This window comes from Callorhinus ursinus, unplaced genomic scaffold, assembly GCF_003265705.2.
Source record: "Callorhinus ursinus isolate GAN/ISIS: 27379988/994484 unplaced genomic scaffold, GSC_fseal_2.0 scaffold38, whole genome shotgun sequence".
NCBI classification, from domain to species: domain Eukaryota; kingdom Metazoa; phylum Chordata; class Mammalia; order Carnivora; family Otariidae; genus Callorhinus; species Callorhinus ursinus.
In genome coordinates, this window is record NW_027397100.1 from 12,539,737 (window position 1) to 12,548,332 (window position 8,596).

General features: G+C 48.6%; 1 long non-coding RNA gene across 1 annotated transcript in view; it reads left to right on the forward strand.

The window, feature by feature from the left end:
* Positions 1 to 8,596, forward strand: part of LOC141370568 (uncharacterized) — a 74,114-nt gene that overhangs the window by 60,313 nt on the left and 5,205 nt on the right. The gene's annotated exons all lie outside the window — the stretch shown is intronic.

Consider the following 8,596-nt stretch of genomic DNA (forward strand, 5'->3'; position numbering starts at 1 on the left):
GACCCAGTCCCATCAGTGAGGGATGAAGCCACCAGTCTGCTCTGAGTGGAGGCAAGGGTGCATGTACCCTGGCCTCAGTTGAGAGAACCTTGGGGTCTAGCCTGGCTCTACCTATTCCTTGCTGTTTGATGCTGGACAGCTCCCCAGGCCGTTCTGGTCCTCAGCTTTTCCATCTGTAATAACAGTAGCTGGCATTGACAGGCAGTTTTCACAAATGCTTGTGGAATCCTTGTAGCATCCTTATGATGTAAAGACTATTATTAGTCCCACTTTATAGATGAGGAAACCAAGACTCAAGGGAAGAAAAAGTTGCCCAAGATCATAGGACCAATCTAGAGTAGAGTCAGGATTTGAGCCCAAGCTTGTAACTTTGACACCACATCCCAAATTCCTCCTTTTAGAGCAGAGCTGAAGCCTCCTTGTAGGGTGGGAGTCACAGTTCTCTGTTGCACTGGGAAGACTTGTTCCTCAAGGCCTGAAGGACAGATATGCTCCATCATCTGCTCCCAAAGCTGGGACCCCACTCAAGCTTTAATTTAAAAAATGTATTAAAACATATATTTCAGATTATTTACAGGATCTGTGTTTACAAGGGAACATTTTTAAATATAGAAATGCATAAAGAAAGCAATATCTCTACTTAGAGATAATATCTGCTAGCACTTCTGTTCATTGCTCTCTAGTCTTCATTCTGTGTAGCTGGATATACACACAGATGTGGAGAATACTCAGCCAGCTAACCTCTTCACAGCAGGTCTTCCCGAAGGGACGACTGAACAGTATACTTTCTTGTCTGCCACATTAAGTGACTTAACCATTCTGGCAAAGAACAGACAGTTCCACAGAGTCTAAGCCATGGGGACCTTGTCATGCTGATCTCCCACCAACCATCCCTAAATGCTGCCTACTCACTGTTTCCCTGGTATGCCCCACCCCTCCTGCCACAGGACCTTTGTTCACGCTGTTCCTATGGAAAGTAGCAAACACTCCATAAATCTGTGTTAAAAGAATGAATGAATGTGGGGCGCCTGGGTGGCTCAGATGGTTAAGCGTCTGCCTTCAGCTCAGGTCATGATCCCAGGGTCCTGGGATGGAGTTCCGCATTGGGGTCCTGGCTCAGCAGGGAGCCTGCTTCTCCCTCTCCCTCTGCCTCTCCCCCTGCTCATGCTCTCTCTCTCTCTCTGTATCTCCGTGTCTCAAATGAATAATAAAAAAAAGTCTTAAAAAAAAAAGAATGAATGAAGGAAGGAAGGACCCATTCTTTGAAGCCTTGTTCTAATCTCACCCTTACCAAGAAGGTGTTACAGATTTCCCTGGTAGAAATTAGTCTGATTCCAAAGCTGCACATTTGTCCCCCTATTCAACCCCAGGTCTGAGGATATTAGCTTCTTCCTTTAATTTGTCAGCTTTTAGGGGCTGTGTCTAAGTTTGTCTGTCTCCCTAGGCCTCGTACTACATACTTTGCACACCTCATCTCATTTCATCCTCTTCAAACCCTAAGAGGGGTTGATGCTCCAACACTCACATTATGGGCAAAGAGGCTGTACTCTGAGAAGCTGAGTAATGTGCTTCCAGCCCCTGGAAGAGCCAAGACCCACACCCAGGAGGTAGACTCTAGAGCCAAGGTCTTAATCACAATTCAGCTTCATGCAGTATGTTTTCTACCTATGGACACATGTTAGAGCCAGAAGGCCATTCTAATGTGGGTCATTTGAGAGCAGGGGTTCCCAGCAGATGTTTCGGCATGACCACCCACCAAGACATCACCGCATGCCCCCTCTTTGTAGAATGTAAGCAAGAAAGCCCAGGAGAGGAGGCAGAAAGGGCAGGTAGGGGTCAGAGTCTAGGGGAAACATAATGCCAGGCTTGGAGCCTCAACCCTGAAGGGTTTTTTTTTTTTTTTTAAAGATTTTATTTATTTATTTTAGACAGAGGGGAGGGGCAGAGGGAGATGGAGAGAGAATCTCAAGCAGACTCCCCATTGAGTGCGGAGCCTGATGTGGGGCCCCATTTCATGACCCTGAAATCATGACCTGAGCCGAAACCAAGGGTTGGTCGCTTAAGCGACCGTGCCACCCAGGTGCCCTAGTTTACTTTTTAATAGACTATTTTTCTGAGTAGTTTTAGGTTCACAGCAAATTTGAGCAGAAAGTGAAAAGTTCTCATATACTTCCTGCCCATTATGCACACACAGCCTCCTCCATTACCAGCACCCCCGCCAGAGTGGGGCATTTGTTATAATGATGAGCCCACACTGACACATCATTATCACCCACAGTCCACAGTTTATATTAGGGTTTGTGCTTGGTGTTGTATATCCTATGGGCTTGGACAAATGTGCAATGACATGTATCTACTATTACAGTATGCAGAACAGTTTCATGGCCCTCAAAATTTTCTGTGCTCTACCAAATCATCCCTCCCTCTTTCTGAACTCCTGATAATGCTGATTTGTTTTTCTTACTGTCTCTATAGTTTTGCCCTTTCCAGAAAATCATATAGTTGAAATCATCCAGTATGTAGCCTTTTCGTATACTAGGCTTCTTTAACCTAGTAATATGGATTTAGGGTTCCTCCATGTCTTTTCATGAGTTGATAGCTCATTTCTTTTTAATGCTGCATCATATTCCACTGTCTGGGTGGGCCACAGTTTATCCTACTGAAGGACATCTTGGTTCTTCCAAGTTTTGGCAATTATGAATAAAGCTGCTCAAACCTCCACGTGCAGGTTTTTGGGTGGACGTATATTTTCGGTTCCTTTGGGTAAATGCCAAGGAGTGTGATCTCTGAATTGTGGGGTGAGACACTCTGGAAGCTTTGATCAGGGTTGTGAAATGCACATCCACAGGTACCATTGTCAGCACACCTGCTCCCATTGGTCAGTTGGATGGGCAAGCGTTTGCAGAACAATAGGGACAAATGTGACTTTGCCCGCTGATCTTGGGTACAAGCGAAGGAGAATCAATTTGTTCCTTCTTCTGGAACCAAAGGTGAGGTCTTGCCTCTTCTTACAACACTCCCAAGCTGAGGAGGATGGAATGCAGGCTCCTGAGCCATCAGCGCTGGCCCCAGAGCCTAGTCTGGGGGCCCAGGATAGCAAAGGCTCAGCATGAGTAAGCTGCAGGAGGGACTGCTCCAGCTCTCCTCTCGTGGGGACCCCTTCCCTGGAAGCCACGCTCTCTCCCTGGTCCCAGCCCAGCTCTCCACCCCAACAGCTCCTGCCCCTGGGTGGGACCTTGACCAGCCATGGCCTTTGCCTCCTTTCAGTCCACCAGACATATCACCTGCCAGAGGATACTTCTGGAAACTGTTGAGGCTGTCTCTCCCCTTCTAGAAACCTTCCATGGCTTCCTAGTACCTAGCCCAGCAGTTCTCAAAGTGTTGTCTGGGGGTCCCCAAGAAACTTCCAGGCAGTCTGCAAGTTCCAAACAAATTCTAAATTAATATGAAGACGTTATTTGCCCCTTGTCTCTCATTTATCTCACAAGTGTAGAGCAGAATTTTCTCGATACTCCATGACATGTGATACTACAACAGACTGAAGGCAGAGCAGATGTGAGGATCCAGCTGTTTTCTATTAAGCCAGTCATTATGGAGATTTAAAAAAATGTAAAACAGTCATTCCCAGTTATGATGTTTTTGGAACATAGAGTTATTTTTCATAAAAATTTGACGTTTTGTTAAAATGCAATCAGTTTGTTTTATTTTAAAAGAAATCAATAAATGTATATTTAAAAATTTTCTCAGTATTAGTTTCTTTTATGGCAAATATCGATGAGTGGAATCCATGTAGACAAAAGCTCTTTGAGGTGTTCGGATTTTGAAGGTGTGCTAAGGACAAAGAAATTAACTCTTGGCTGAGAGGATCACATCTAAACTGCCTCCAGCTTGGCATTCCAGATGCTGCCCTCCCCTTGACCTTCACACATTTATGCTCCAGCAGCATCCAGGTCCTGTGGGTTTCCAGGTGATGCCAGGTTAATTCTCACCTCCAGCCTTTGCTCATGTGGTCACTTCTGCTTGCTCGCAATGCCCTCGCCCCCTTCTCCCCCTGTTAGCCTTTTAATTTCAGCTCAGTCGGCACCTGCTCTGGGAGACCTTCCCTGAGGGCCCCTCACGGCACCCAGCTCCCCAGGGGAGGCTGTGTGCCTGAGTCCTGTACTCTTCCCCCCAGTGCCCCCCATGGGCACGGAGGTTTGCAGGAGCCCCCTCGATGCTGCTGCATTGAGGGCGGCGGGGGTGGTGGGGGTGGTGGTTAGGGGCTGGGAGGGGGGTCCCTCTTTGGTCACTCCTGAACTGCCTAGCACAGGGCCTGGCTTAGTTGGGTGCTCAACAAACTTCTGACTGAAAATCCATTTTATTTATGGCACGAACATTAACACAGAAACGAGTCACCCCAACAAATGAAATTTGTCAAATTGTCACATCCCTGCTCTGTTCCCCCACCCAGTTTCGGTTTTTTGCATCATTGTGAAACAGCTAAGCACAGTCCTAAGATCTGTATTTTCACTCAGCTGTGAAATACAGTATTTCCCCAAATTAAAAAAAAAAAGTTCAGAAAATAATCTGTTGAGTTGATCTAACAACTGACTGTCCTAATTTGGGAACTTTGACTCTTCCAGTGTGATGAAGTTTATTCTATTCCCATTCAAAGAGCAAATATTTAAAATAAAAGTGTCCATCTGCTGACACTTTTAATCCAAATTCACCATTTCACTTGGTGAAATGTATATAATCTCTCATCACAGTGTAAATAGAAAGATCTGGATTGGTAAATTCTGTGATGTGTTCCTGGGGTCATAAGATGTTCCAACACATAAAGTAAATAATTCTGATCCTGAGATGTTATCCTCAAGAAATCATGCAAACATTGGAAAGATTCCGCATTTATTTAACTGGATTAAGCCTTCAGAATTGTAGCCTGCACTACAGTTTTGCACTCTAGTCTCTGGATGATTCAGGATCCAGTCAGGTTTTACCTTCTTTCTTGCCATATATCCCCTGATGACAGCTGTTCTCTCTCCTCCTCCCTGAAGCCTCTTTCATGGGGTGTCACCATCTCCAGGAAGCCCTCACCCCTCCTTGAGGTCTGGGCCAGGTAGGCCAGGAGCCAGGAGCCAGAGTCGGTCCCAGGGTGCCAGGCTGCCAGCAGGAGAATGCTGCCTCACTTGTCCACCCTGTAACCTTTTCCCTCCATTGGCAACATTAGTCACCAGTGGGGCCGAGTGGCCTTGCCCCCCACCTCCCCCACCCCATGTTCTGGCTTCACTCACCTAGGAGCCCCACATTTGGTCCATATCGCTTATGTCCTCAAGGGCCAGGGATCTGGCCTTGGTTGACAGAAAATAATGACAAGTCTCCTATACCCCCAATCCTGGCTTGCTAGAATTTTCCTGTATACTTACCCATTCAGGTGCCCCAGAGATGGTGTCTGATTGTGTACAGAAAGAAGAGGTTTGTTCATTCATTCGTTCATTCATTCATTCAACATTTATTAGTGCTTGTACTGTATCTGGTCCTTCTCTGGGCACTGGATCTGCTCAGGAGAGGGAGGTACCTGCCCTCAAGGAGCTTGCAGGCTTAAGGCGCAGACTGATGAATAAAAAAGGTGAGAACCAGACTAGCCAGAGTTGACACTTTCTAAATGCTCTCTCCATATTGGACAGGAATGGCAAGGTAGCCTGGTTAGAACTACATGTTGGGAAGCACAGTGTCTTTTTTGGGAAACAGGGAGGAGCAGCCCTCACTTAGCTGGGGGTTGACTCCTGAGCAAAGTTTTAAGACTGAGCAGGAGTTAGCCAGCCGGAGGAGAAAGCCATGTCCCTAGTAGACCTAACAGCATGGACAAAGGCTTGGCACGGACTCAAGTTGGTTACTGCCCAAAGAAGCCCTGAATTTTGAGACCTCCTTTGCGTATTTTTTGTGGGAGGTGGGTTTGTCACAAAATAGTGAGGAAGGAAAACTCATCTTTCTTCCCTGGCTGGAAGGGAAGCACCAGCTCTAGAGGAGGTTGACTTTGGATTAAATCCAGCTTTGCCTCTGACCAGCTGTGTGGCTTTGGGCAAGTCACTTCACCCCTCTGAGCCTCAGTTGCTGCATCTTCCCCCAAGAAACATACACTGCATCACTCAGAAAAAAAACACAGAATTCAATGAGATAATGTATGTAAAGTTTTAATACAGGGTTTCTCAACACTCTTGACATTTTGGCCTGGATGCTTCTTTGTTGTGAGAGGCTGTCCTGTGTACTGTAGGATGGTTAGCGGCACCCCTGGTCTCCACCCATGAGATGCCAGTAGCATCTCTCACCCAGTCTGTGACAATTAAAATATCTTCAGACATTGCCAATGTCCTGTGGGGGGCAAAGTCACCTTAGGTTGAGAACCACCAGGCTAATACAGTGCCTGGTATGGAAAAGAGGCTCAATAAATGCTTATTTTCTTTCCCCTCCCAGTCTGGAGGGAGCACTAACTCTTGTCCTGTTGGAGCAGGAAGGGCCTTTAGTGATCACTGTGCAAATAGAGAAACAGGGCTCAGAGAGAAGTTAGCAACCTAATGTCACACAGCATGTTACTGGCGGAATGAGTTGGGTAGAATAGAGACAAAGTAGCCTTGATGAGGGGACCCCAAAACACAGTGGTTTAAATAAGCTCGCTCATTGCTTTACTGCCACAGGGCCCAGAGATGGGTAGTCAGGGGCTGTTGGAGCACCTCTGCTCTCTTCAATGAGGGCTCCACCTCTAGATCTCAGGGAGTTACTCTACTTACTCCCATTTCTAATGGAAGAAAAGAAGAGAAGGTCAGGAGGAAGGGGAGGGAATGCCCTCTTTGTCTGTTTTTAAGGAAGCGTGATGCCCATCATGGGGCTTGAACTCATGACCCTGAGATCAAGGGTTTCAGGCTCTGTGGACTGAGCCAGTGAGGTGCCCCTTTCTTTCAAAGCACAAAGTGGAATTTGCCGCAATACTTCTGCTGATATTACATCGGCCAGATCTTAGTCACATGGCTACTGCAAGGGAAGCTGGGAAATGTAGTCCCTGGCTGGGGGCCATGTGCCCAGCTAAAACCTGGGGAGGGAGAGAAGAATGATCCCTGGGGGGACCGTTGGCAGTCTGGCCATAAAGACAGGGTAAAAACCCAAGATCTCCCAGGACCATGATTCTCTAGACCACATAAGGGCTTTCATCAGTCACTCAACAAACACAGGGCGGTCATAACAGCAATTTCAGCATGTAGAGGGGACACTCGTCTGGGCTCACTAGCTGTCAGGCCCCAGTTAGACACTTCCCACCCTCACAACAGCTCAGCGAGCGAGGTTTTTTCTGCTAATTCCATTTGACGGGTAAGAAAACTGAGATTTCCAGAGGCTAAGTAACTTGCCCAAGGTTTCAGGGCTAGAAAGCGGCAGGGGCCGTGTGGAGCTCAGAGGTGCCTAAGCCCCTAGCCCTCGCCCTGTGCCCAGCAGCCGCTCGGCACACCCTGAACTGAGGTCTTCACAGGATTGCTCGGGAGAGCTGGTCTGCGGCCCCTCCAGGCCACCCCAAGAGCTCAAGGGACCTCTGAGGTGACTTGACCGTGAGGCAGCCTTCTTCAGGGGGAAAGCCCTTGTGGAAAGGGCGGCAGCCTTCTCCCTGCAGGCAGAGGGGAGACTGGGGCCTGCATGTAGGCAGGAACAACAGCCTTGAGAGGCTCTCATATGTCTTGGGCAGAAGAAAGTAGCGCCTGCCGGGGCCTGGGGAGGCAGCCAAGGTGCCTGGGTGACCGCATGTCAGCTCTCTGAGCAAAGGTTCTCATAGTCATGGGTTCAAATCCTGGCTCTGCCTCTTGCTCACTGTGTGACCTTGATGAGTCAGTTTGCCTCTGTGAGCCTTAGTTTCCTCATCTGTTGAATGGGGTTAAGAATAGTATCTCCTGGTGTTGTTAGGAATTGGTGAGGTCCTACGTGCCAGCAAAGGCAGTGCTCCATGATGGTGGTGGTGTTAGCCTCAGCAAAGTGATGCTGTCTGGACCACGGCCAGGCACAGCCTGGGGAGGCCAGAGAGGAGCTGGTCTCCATGGGATGGTTGAGCACCCTCAAGGTGCTTGGCTTCACCAGGCAGGCAGGGCCCTTGTGCAGCCTGGCCAGTGGGCCCACAGGCTCTCAGGGCTGGGTGGGTGAGCCCTGGTGTCGCGAGACCATGGGTGTCCTCAGGTGCTGCTTGAATTGATCTCCGTTGCAGGGGAACCCTAGCCTTTCAGAGGGCACAGAGGGGCAGGCTGGGAAGTAGCCCAGGCCCCTGACCCTATGTTACTCTGCCCTATACTCCTGAGCCCACAGACCCAGTGTCCCCCATCCTCCATAAGACCTCTCAGAGTCCCTGAGGACTCCCTGAGGGGAAGGGAGGAAAGCCCTGGTTGGGGTTACCCAAAGTGTGACTGTCCATTCCTACTGCCTGCCTGGCCCAGAGTAGGCCCTCACTGAATGCCTGCTGAGCATGTGAATGGATGAACCAAGGGCCTGCCACTGCCACCAACTGGCTGTGTGACCCTGGGTCAGTCTCTTGCCCTCTGTGTGTGTCAGTGTTCCAATTTGTAAAACAAGCTGGATCGTCCCAGAG